This window comes from Gavialis gangeticus, unplaced genomic scaffold (assembly GCF_001723915.1).
Source record: "Gavialis gangeticus isolate Ggan-Ray unplaced genomic scaffold, GavGan_comp1, whole genome shotgun sequence".
Classification (NCBI taxonomy): Eukaryota; Metazoa; Chordata; order Crocodylia; family Gavialidae; genus Gavialis; species Gavialis gangeticus.
This window is the reverse complement of record NW_017728993.1, coordinates 25,221,657-25,230,467: the sequence shown is the minus strand read 5'-3', so window position 1 is coordinate 25,230,467 and position 8,811 is coordinate 25,221,657.

Below are 8,811 nucleotides of genomic sequence, written 5' to 3'. Positions count from 1 at the left end.
ACAAAGGAAGTCCTTGAAGAAGATCATCTCCATTATGACTATAATGATGATGTATGTAAATATAAAATTAAATAATGTTCACTAATATTCAGAAATTCTGGGTAGAGACTCTGGCTTGCTGTTTGGTGAATTTTTGTTCTGTGCAGAGGGTAGGACTGGAATCCTTATTTCTAAATCTCTCTCTTTGGTCTCTTTCCTAATCTTCTAACATCATGGGACAGTTTCTCCATCACCAAGATACCACATATTTTAGCACACTACATTTTCAGTTGAGGGGAGGAGGGGAGAGGAGGGAGATGTGATACCTTCTGCAATTGAGCAATGCATCTTGAACAATTCAAAACGAGGATATCAGTTTTTCATTCTGCACGAGGCAAACTTCCTTTACTGAGGCATTCAATCAACAAAAACAATATTATCACCCACCACAATAGTTATTATTCTGATCACTTCCACCCAGAATAATGGGACCTCAGGGCATAACTACTGTGTATGAAACTATCAGCCAAATTCTGACACGGGGTAAGCAGATTTGATTTGCCAGCACTTTAAATCCACTTTGTACTCACTCTGGTTATCACAGATGATTATACATTGTGCAAGGCAGCTGAGAATCAGGATCATTTCATTTGTGGATTCGTAGATTTTTAAGGCCAGAGGTAAACAGTAGGTTATCTGATCTGACCTCTGAAGTAACACAGGCCAGGTACCTTGACCCAGTTTTCTTTGCATTCAGGCCAATAACTATGTTGGAAAGAGTCCAGGGGAGAACAACAGAAATGATTAGGGGTCTTCAAAACATGAAACACAAGGAAAGATTGGAAGAATTAGGATTGTTTAGTCTAGAGAAGAGAAGACTGGGGAGGGATTTGATAACAGCCTTCAAATACAGAAAGAGTTGTTATACAGAGCATGGTGATTGACTGTATCTGCAAGGGATAGGACAAGAAGCAATAGTTTTAAAGTGAAACAACGGAAATTTAGGTTAGATATTAAACACTGGAAACCATTCCCAGGAAAGAGGGTGGAATCGTTGTCACTGTACATTTTAAGTGCAGATTAGACAAACTTTTGGATGAGAGGGCCTTAGACAGGGTGACCATGCCTTATGCAGAGGGCTGGACTAGATGACTGGACTAGATGACTGGAGGTCCCTCCTGGCCCTAATTTCCTATGAGCTGCTTGTCCACTATGGCCCCCAAATCCTTTATAGTCATTACTTTCCAGGATACAGCTCTCATTCTGTAGGCGTGGTTAACAGTACTAGTACAATGCTGGTGCCTTAGGAACCATTTTATTTTATCTACTTAGCTTCACTAACTTAATGGAAAACCTGATGACACACTGCATTTTCTCACATCCAATACACCCCAGAATATAATTTCATAGATTTCATAGACCTTTGGGCAGGAAGGGATCTTGGAAGATCATTGAGTCCAGCCCCCCGCCCCAGGAGCAGGAAGTCAGCTGGGGTCAAATGATCCCAGCAAGATAAACATCCAAACATTTCTTAAAAGAGTCCAGAGTAGGTGCTTGCACCACCTCTGGGGGAGTCTATTCCAGGCCTTGGGGGCTCGGACAGTAAAGAAGTTTTTCCTTATGTCCAGCCTAAAATGGTCTTGCAGGAGCTTGTGACCATTGGACCTTGTCATCTCTTGGGGTGATCTGGTGAACACATGTTCCCCCAGATCCTGATGCACTTATAGGCAGCCACCAAGTCACCCCTGAGCCTGTGCTTTTCCAGGCTGAAGAGTCCCATAGCTCCCAGCCTCTCATCATAAGGCCTGTTCTCCTGCCCTCTGATCATGCACATGGCTCTTCTCTGCACTCTCTCAAGCTTCTCGACGTCCTTCTTGAATTGTGGGGCCCAAAACTGGACACAGTACTCCAGCTGCGGCCTCACCAAGGCCAAGTACAGTGGGAGGATGACATCCTGGGATTTACTTGAGAAGCATCTCTGGATGCAAGCCAGAGTTTTACTCGCTTTACTAGCTGCGACATTGCATTGGTGGCTCATGTTCATTTTGTGGTCAGTCATGACCCCCAAGTCCCTTTTGGCCGTGGTGCTAGTGGGCGTAGCATTGCCAAGCCTATAAGCATGATGTGGGTTTTTTCCCCCCCGAGGTGAAGTAACTTGCATTTTCCATATTGAAGGTGATCAGGTTTATATCTGCCCACTTTCTAAGCCTATTAAGGTCAGCCTGGATCACCAGCCTGTCCTCAGGTGTGGATGCTGTACCCCAAAATTTGGTGTCATCGGCGATCTTGGCCAGTCTGCTTCTGACACCAGTCTCCACATCATTAATAAAGACATTGAAGAGTATGGGTCCAAGGAAAAAGCCTTTCAGGACCCCACTGGTCATGGCGCACCACAATGATTTACTTCTGTCAACTACCCCCTCTCTGGGTCCGACCACGGAGCCAATTCCCCAGCCATTGGACTGTGGTGTAGCCGAGGACACAATTGGCCAGTTTTTCCATGAGGAGATCATGGGACACCAGATCGAAGGTTTTTTTAAAATCAAGATCTATGATGTCAACCTCTTCTCCCTTGTCCAAGTGATAGGTCACCTGGTCATAGAAGGAGATGAGATTGGTCAAGCAAGACCTACCTGCAACAAACCCGTTCTGGCTGTTCCTCAGGATGTTGCCATCAGCCAGCTTGTCTAGAATGGTCTCTTTAATAATTTTTTTCCAAAATCTTTCCAGGGATAGAGGTCAAGCTGATTGGCCTGTAGTTCCCCAGTTCTACTTTTCTCCCTTTCTTGAAGATAGGCACCACATTGGCCTTCTTCCAATCTTTGGGTACTTTACCTGAGCACCAGGAGCACTCGAAGAACCATGTCAGAGGCTGGGCTATGATGCCTGCCAGCTCCTTAAGTACCCTGGGGTGTAAGCTGTCAGGACCAGCTGACTTGAAGGTGTCCATCCTCTCAAGATATTCCTTTACGTGGTCTACACCGATGCTGGATATACATTCACCCTCACTCTGGCTGTCCTGCATCATGTTAGGCAGGGCGGTCCCTTTGGGCTGATGAAAAACCAATGCAAAGTACTCATGAAGCAGGCTGGCTTTTTTGTGGGTGTCAGTTGTCCCATTTGGTTTAGTAGGTGTCCAATATTACCCTTGCTTTTCTTCCGACTCCCCATATATCTGAAAAAGGGCTTTTTATTGTCCTTGATACGTGTAGCCAGCTGGAGTTTGGTTGCAGCCTTGGCTTTCCTGGTTTGCTCCCTACAGGTGCAGGCCAGTGCAGAATACTCCTTCTTTGTGGTGATTCCTGTCTTCCATCCTTTATAAGCCTTTCTTTTTACACATAGGAGGTCCATGAGTTCCCTGCTGAGCCAAGGCGGCTGCTGTGCCCTTTTGCTACCTTTCCTCCGAGGTGGGATGGACATCTCTTGTGCTTTCAGGATCGCTCCCTTAAGGAGCAACTGCTCCTCTTGAACTCCCCTCCCTGTTGTGTCATGGTCCCTTAGGGCCTTGACAACAAGCCTCCTGTGCTTGTTAAAGTCAGCTTTCCTAAAGTCAAAGACTTTTGCATTGCTGATTGACCTGCCAGCTTTGCAATGGATATACACCTTGTTTTTGAAGGGCAGAATGAGAAAAAAAAAACAGCTTTTCCAGTGATGTGGCTATATAGAACCAGGAAAATTAATCTCAGCCACCTTCCCTTTCCTGCTTAACTAAAGCCGAAACTCCAGCTGCTGCTGAAGGCAGACTCCATGGGTGGGTCAATGATTTTGAAAAGACCTAAACACTCTCCAAGGCTGTGAAATTGGAGGACAGAGGCCAGGAGCAGTTAGCAGACAGCCAACTTGCCTTAAGAAAGGTTAACTTGATTAGTGGAACATTAAGAGTATTAAAAAGGAGAGAAGATCATTAACACCTCTGAAATGAAGAACAATGACCCATGAAGTCAACTGACTCCCTCAGCTGCCTGAAAGTAACAGCTACTGAACTGTACTGTACTGTAAAGCTGGAACCAAAGCAGGGTTCTTTTATCCTGGGCAGAACAGCAGCTTCCCTGCTATTTATGTGCACCTCAATTTTGGAAGGCTAGTTTTGGAAAAAAGATGCATGCTGTATGGAGAAAATATAGTATTATATGGAAAAGGAGCTACTAACAAAAATTATCATATTTTTTAATAGAAAGCTGTTCATTCAGATTATTAAATAATAACCTGTACATTTTAATATAAAATAAATCAAGGGTTATATACACAAAATAGCATCTGAAAGAAGTAATTTTCCTGTCTGAAAACATAAAAGGGAAAACTGATATGCCCTAGATCTCGAGAAAATAATTGCTTCTGATCTGGCAATTTATTCTGTATGTCTGATTTTAAAATGCTGCATTTTTTTAAGATATGTTTAAAACGGTTGAAAATAGTTGTTTATCACAGACATTTTGATAATTTTCACTTATAGAAATATTAAGCATATCAGTCAGGATCTTCAGTTTAAAATAAAAATAACAATACTTTATTTTTTTTCTTAAATCATTTATTTTGGGATCTCATGGCATTTTACAAACATTAATTAAACTCAGTTGCACTTTCCTACAGTGGATAAGTCCCATTACCCACATTTTATAGATAATGAAACTGATGAACAGTGGATTAAATGCAGCCCTCTGTGAGTGGCAGACCCCAGAGGATGCATTAGAGATGCATCTACTTATTCCAGGGCTAAATTGATCTAAGACAAGAGCTTCCTGGTGTTACATAGCAGGTGCATGGTAATCACTGGGCCGGATCTCCTCACCTGTGTTTTCAGTTCTAAACTCCTTAACCCTGCTGCTGCTTGCTTTGACCTTAAGCTTGTTGGCCCCATGACCCTTTCCAGAGAACCATATAAACTCCAAAGCACTGTCCTGAACTCTAACAAATGAAAAAGGACTAATGTTTGCTTGAACTGGCAAACAGGGCAATGTACAAGTCATCGCAGCCTAAAGGTAGCTTTAAAACTTATTTTTCTTAAGAACGACTCTCAGAAAGGCAAACATCCAAGGTTTATTGCTTCTTACTTATTTCTAAACCAAGTATGCCCAGTTTACTAGTAAACAAAATGTTTCTAACTTTCAAGTCTACAAACTCTACCTGAGGTATAAGACAGGCTGTCTTCTTTAATTATCGTATATCATCACTCATCATCAGGGATTCTGGTTTTCTCCAATTTAAAAAAATCCTCAATTTTCAGTTAAAAAAAACTAACCCCAAGTCTATATGTTTCCATGATTAAAATGAAACACATATATATATGTGGTGTTTCTTTTAAAGTACAGAAAAATGTGGATTCACAGTCACTTTTTTTAAACTGATAACTGGGGATTTTTTTTAAATCAGAGAAAACCAGGACCCCTGCTCATAATAAAAGTTCTACAAGCAGATTATTTCCCCACTTATCATACTCCATTGTCTTTGGATCACACCCTGATTACTGATGCCCCCTGCCAGATGTTCAGGTACAGGTGAGATGGGATCTGAGGCATGGTCCATGCACGTGTGGCATGGCAGGAAGTGTGCTTGAGGGATCCAGTATCAGATCCCATCACACCTTACTGCTGGTGCAGGGGGAGCCTGGGATCATGAACCCCGGGCTACCCCGGCATCAGAAAATATCAAGTGTCTGCAGCTGGGAGCCCTGTCAGCTGATACAGGCTCCAAGCTGTGGGGAAGCACCAAAGGCCCCTGAGCCTAGGAGCCCTGTCAGCTGATCCAGTCTCCCAGCCATGGGGGTGCAGCATGCACCCCCAAGGCTGGAAGCCTGCAGCTGATAAGGCTCCCAGCCATGTCAGCTGATGGGGCTCGCAGGTATGGTGCACTCTTGCAGCTGGGAGCCCCACCAGCTGACAGGGCTTGCAGTCACAAAGGCACACCTGGCCACACATTCAATTAATGGCATGACAGGAACAGCTTACTCATTTTTTGTGGAAAAACTTTGTGGTGTATTCCTTATTTTATGATGCCATTGATTGTTTTAATGTGTGGCTGGGTTACAATTTAAGACACAATTTATTGGTGAATCATGTCTTAAGTGTAACGTGGCAGGGGCCATACGGACGTAAATGGGATTGTTGGGTGTAACTGATTGGAAATGCACAAGCGATTCTTTCGATGGTACCCATGCGGGAGTAAAATGTTCTCCTGTTTAACTACCTTGCCTCTGAAGTGCAAAGAGGAATACAAAGCAGTGAAAATGTACCTCAGTTACTAAAATGAACAGAACTGACTTTCTAGTCTGTTGTCTAAGATGACCCAGTTGATGTATTCAACCATTTTTCCATGATTAAGCTGACATTTAGCTGTAACAGAATAGTTAATTGCTACATTACATGAATTTTGTAACTTCCCTAAGACACATATCTTAATATGTGTGTTTTAAATTTTTATAAATTATTAAAAAGGTAAAAACATATTATAGTACATTGATACGGACGTTAAAGGTTGTAGAAACACTTTGTGATGCTATGGTATTGGGAGGTCTTACAAGTACCACAGGAAAATAGATAAATAGATTATCAGCAAGTACCTAAAATAACACAACTCAGTTATAACAACTACAGAGAAAGCTATTTGACCCACTCCAATTCTAGAGCAGGCACGATAGCAGAATATCCTATTGAGTGACTTCCCAATATAAAACAACACATAAAATAATTTCTCAGAGAATACATCAAGAAAATGAAAGAAAAGGCGTCTTCACCTTGGAACATAATGATGTATGATAAACCCTGAGGCCTGCTACAGATCCCAAGCCTGAGCCCTCTCACATAAGTATGTTATTCTTGACTTCAGCCAAGTGTTAGGAATATCAAACATACCGTTCTCCTTCCCAGTAGTGGAAACCCTGACTAATCCATAGGCAAGTGCTCTCTTTGAAAGCCTGAAAAAGTATCCCAGTTCCTTGTAGCTTAGTATAGTTTACATGCTAGCCTGTAAATGGGGAAGTTTTAAGAAACTTGCTGGCATTTAGATACTTTTAAGAGTTTGTATGCATCTTTTATGTGATCTGAACATAGACCAAGTAGAACAAATGCTATTTCTACCATTTTAAAATATTACGGCCTGCACATACGTTCATCTCTGTACTGAATATGAACACTACTTTTAAACACTCATTCTTATTTTGCATGAATGCACAAGCCCTATGCCATGGATCTCACCAAGGAGCTCTTCCTTGGGACTCCTGGCCTCAGCACAGTCTCTTTGATTGACCTCTTGAAGCCAATTGTAGCTTCTCGAGTCAGTGATCCCTGGGCTCCTTGGTTTCTGAGGCCAGGCCTTTTGGTCCCTGCAGCTTTTGGCCACCTGGGCCCCCCCACATCACTTTCTTGTAAGGGTGCACTGATAGAGATTTCTGGCACTGATACCGATGGCTGATTTTTAACGACCAATATTGGCCGATACTGACCCGATTGCCAATATGCAGCTGAGCTGCTTGGAGAGCGGTGCCCAGCTGGTAAGTCTGTTGTGGGGGGAGAGGTGAGGGGGGAGGGAAGGAGTGTGTGTGGGGGGCAGATTGAGGCCCCCGCAGTGAGGGGGGGAGTGGGGCTGGGGCAGGTGCTGCACAGTGGGGCAGGGGGTGGGATGGAGTTGTGAGCAGCTTGTCCAGGGGGCGAGCTCTTCCTAGTGGGGGGCTGGGCCAGGGCGGCAATCAAAGTAGGTGGTGGCACTGGGAGGGAGGCTATGGGGTGGGGCTGCAGCCACCCCAGAATTTGCCATAGCCCCCTCCCAGCACTGCTGCCTTCTGCCCCGAGCAGAGCCCTGACACCTCTCCCCTCCCTCCCGGAAATTGCTCAACGCAGCCCCAGCCGTATTCTGCAGTGGCAGCCTGCCCTCGCTCCATGTACAGATCCAAGCACACGCTCCCCATTCCCTCCTGTGGTGCGTGCAGTGGCAGGAGCTGCCACCCCCTTCCCACACCTCTCAGACAAGCCACTCACGGCTTTGATCTATGCCCCGCTCCAGCTATGCAGCACCTGACCCAGCCCCAGCCCACTCCCCCTCTTGCTGCTGGGGCCTTGATCTGGACACTACCATGCCCCTTCCCTCACAACAGACTTACCAGCTGGACTCAGCTACTCTCCATGCTGCTGGGCTGCACTCCTGGCTGCCTGCATGCTGCACTGAGGCTGCATGCATGCACGTGGCATTTATCGGCCACATTTCCAGCTACATCAGCCAAAAAAAGCTGATTGCCAATACTGTCAATTTTCCTTATATTGGTGCTGATCTGATATAGGGCTGATGTATCGGTGTACATCTACTTTCTTGCATTCTGGGACTCTCCTTTTCAAGCAGTCTCTTGCTCCTGCACCCCATATTCTTTCTGCTGCTCCTACAAGTGCACGTCATCTTCTCTTTCTTTCTCCTTCTGTTCCAGCTTTTCTTGCTCTACCTCCATCCAAAGCTTCTTTCCGTAAAGCTCCTTTTCTTTCAGAATCAGCCTCTGCTGCTCCAGCTCAGAATTAAGCTGCTTCAGCTCAAGATTAGGGAAATGGGTTGTGATGAAGCTCAGCTGCTGTTTTGGGTCCTGTGGACATCAATAACACTGCCTACCTTGGACACCATCCCCTCCTCTACCGGCGAATTGGACTGCTGTCCTTGTACTTGATCTGGAAATGGTTCAAGGCTCTGGGCTTGACCAGCTGTGCCTCAGTTAGCTTCTGTGATGGGCTAGCTGGCAGTGACCTAGCCCAGGGGTTTTGAAAGGGCAAAAGATGATTGGAGGACTTGGGATTCCCTTTCCGCACCAATCAGGCCCCAGAGACTCACCCTCCATGTCCCCTGATTGGCCCCTTGGGT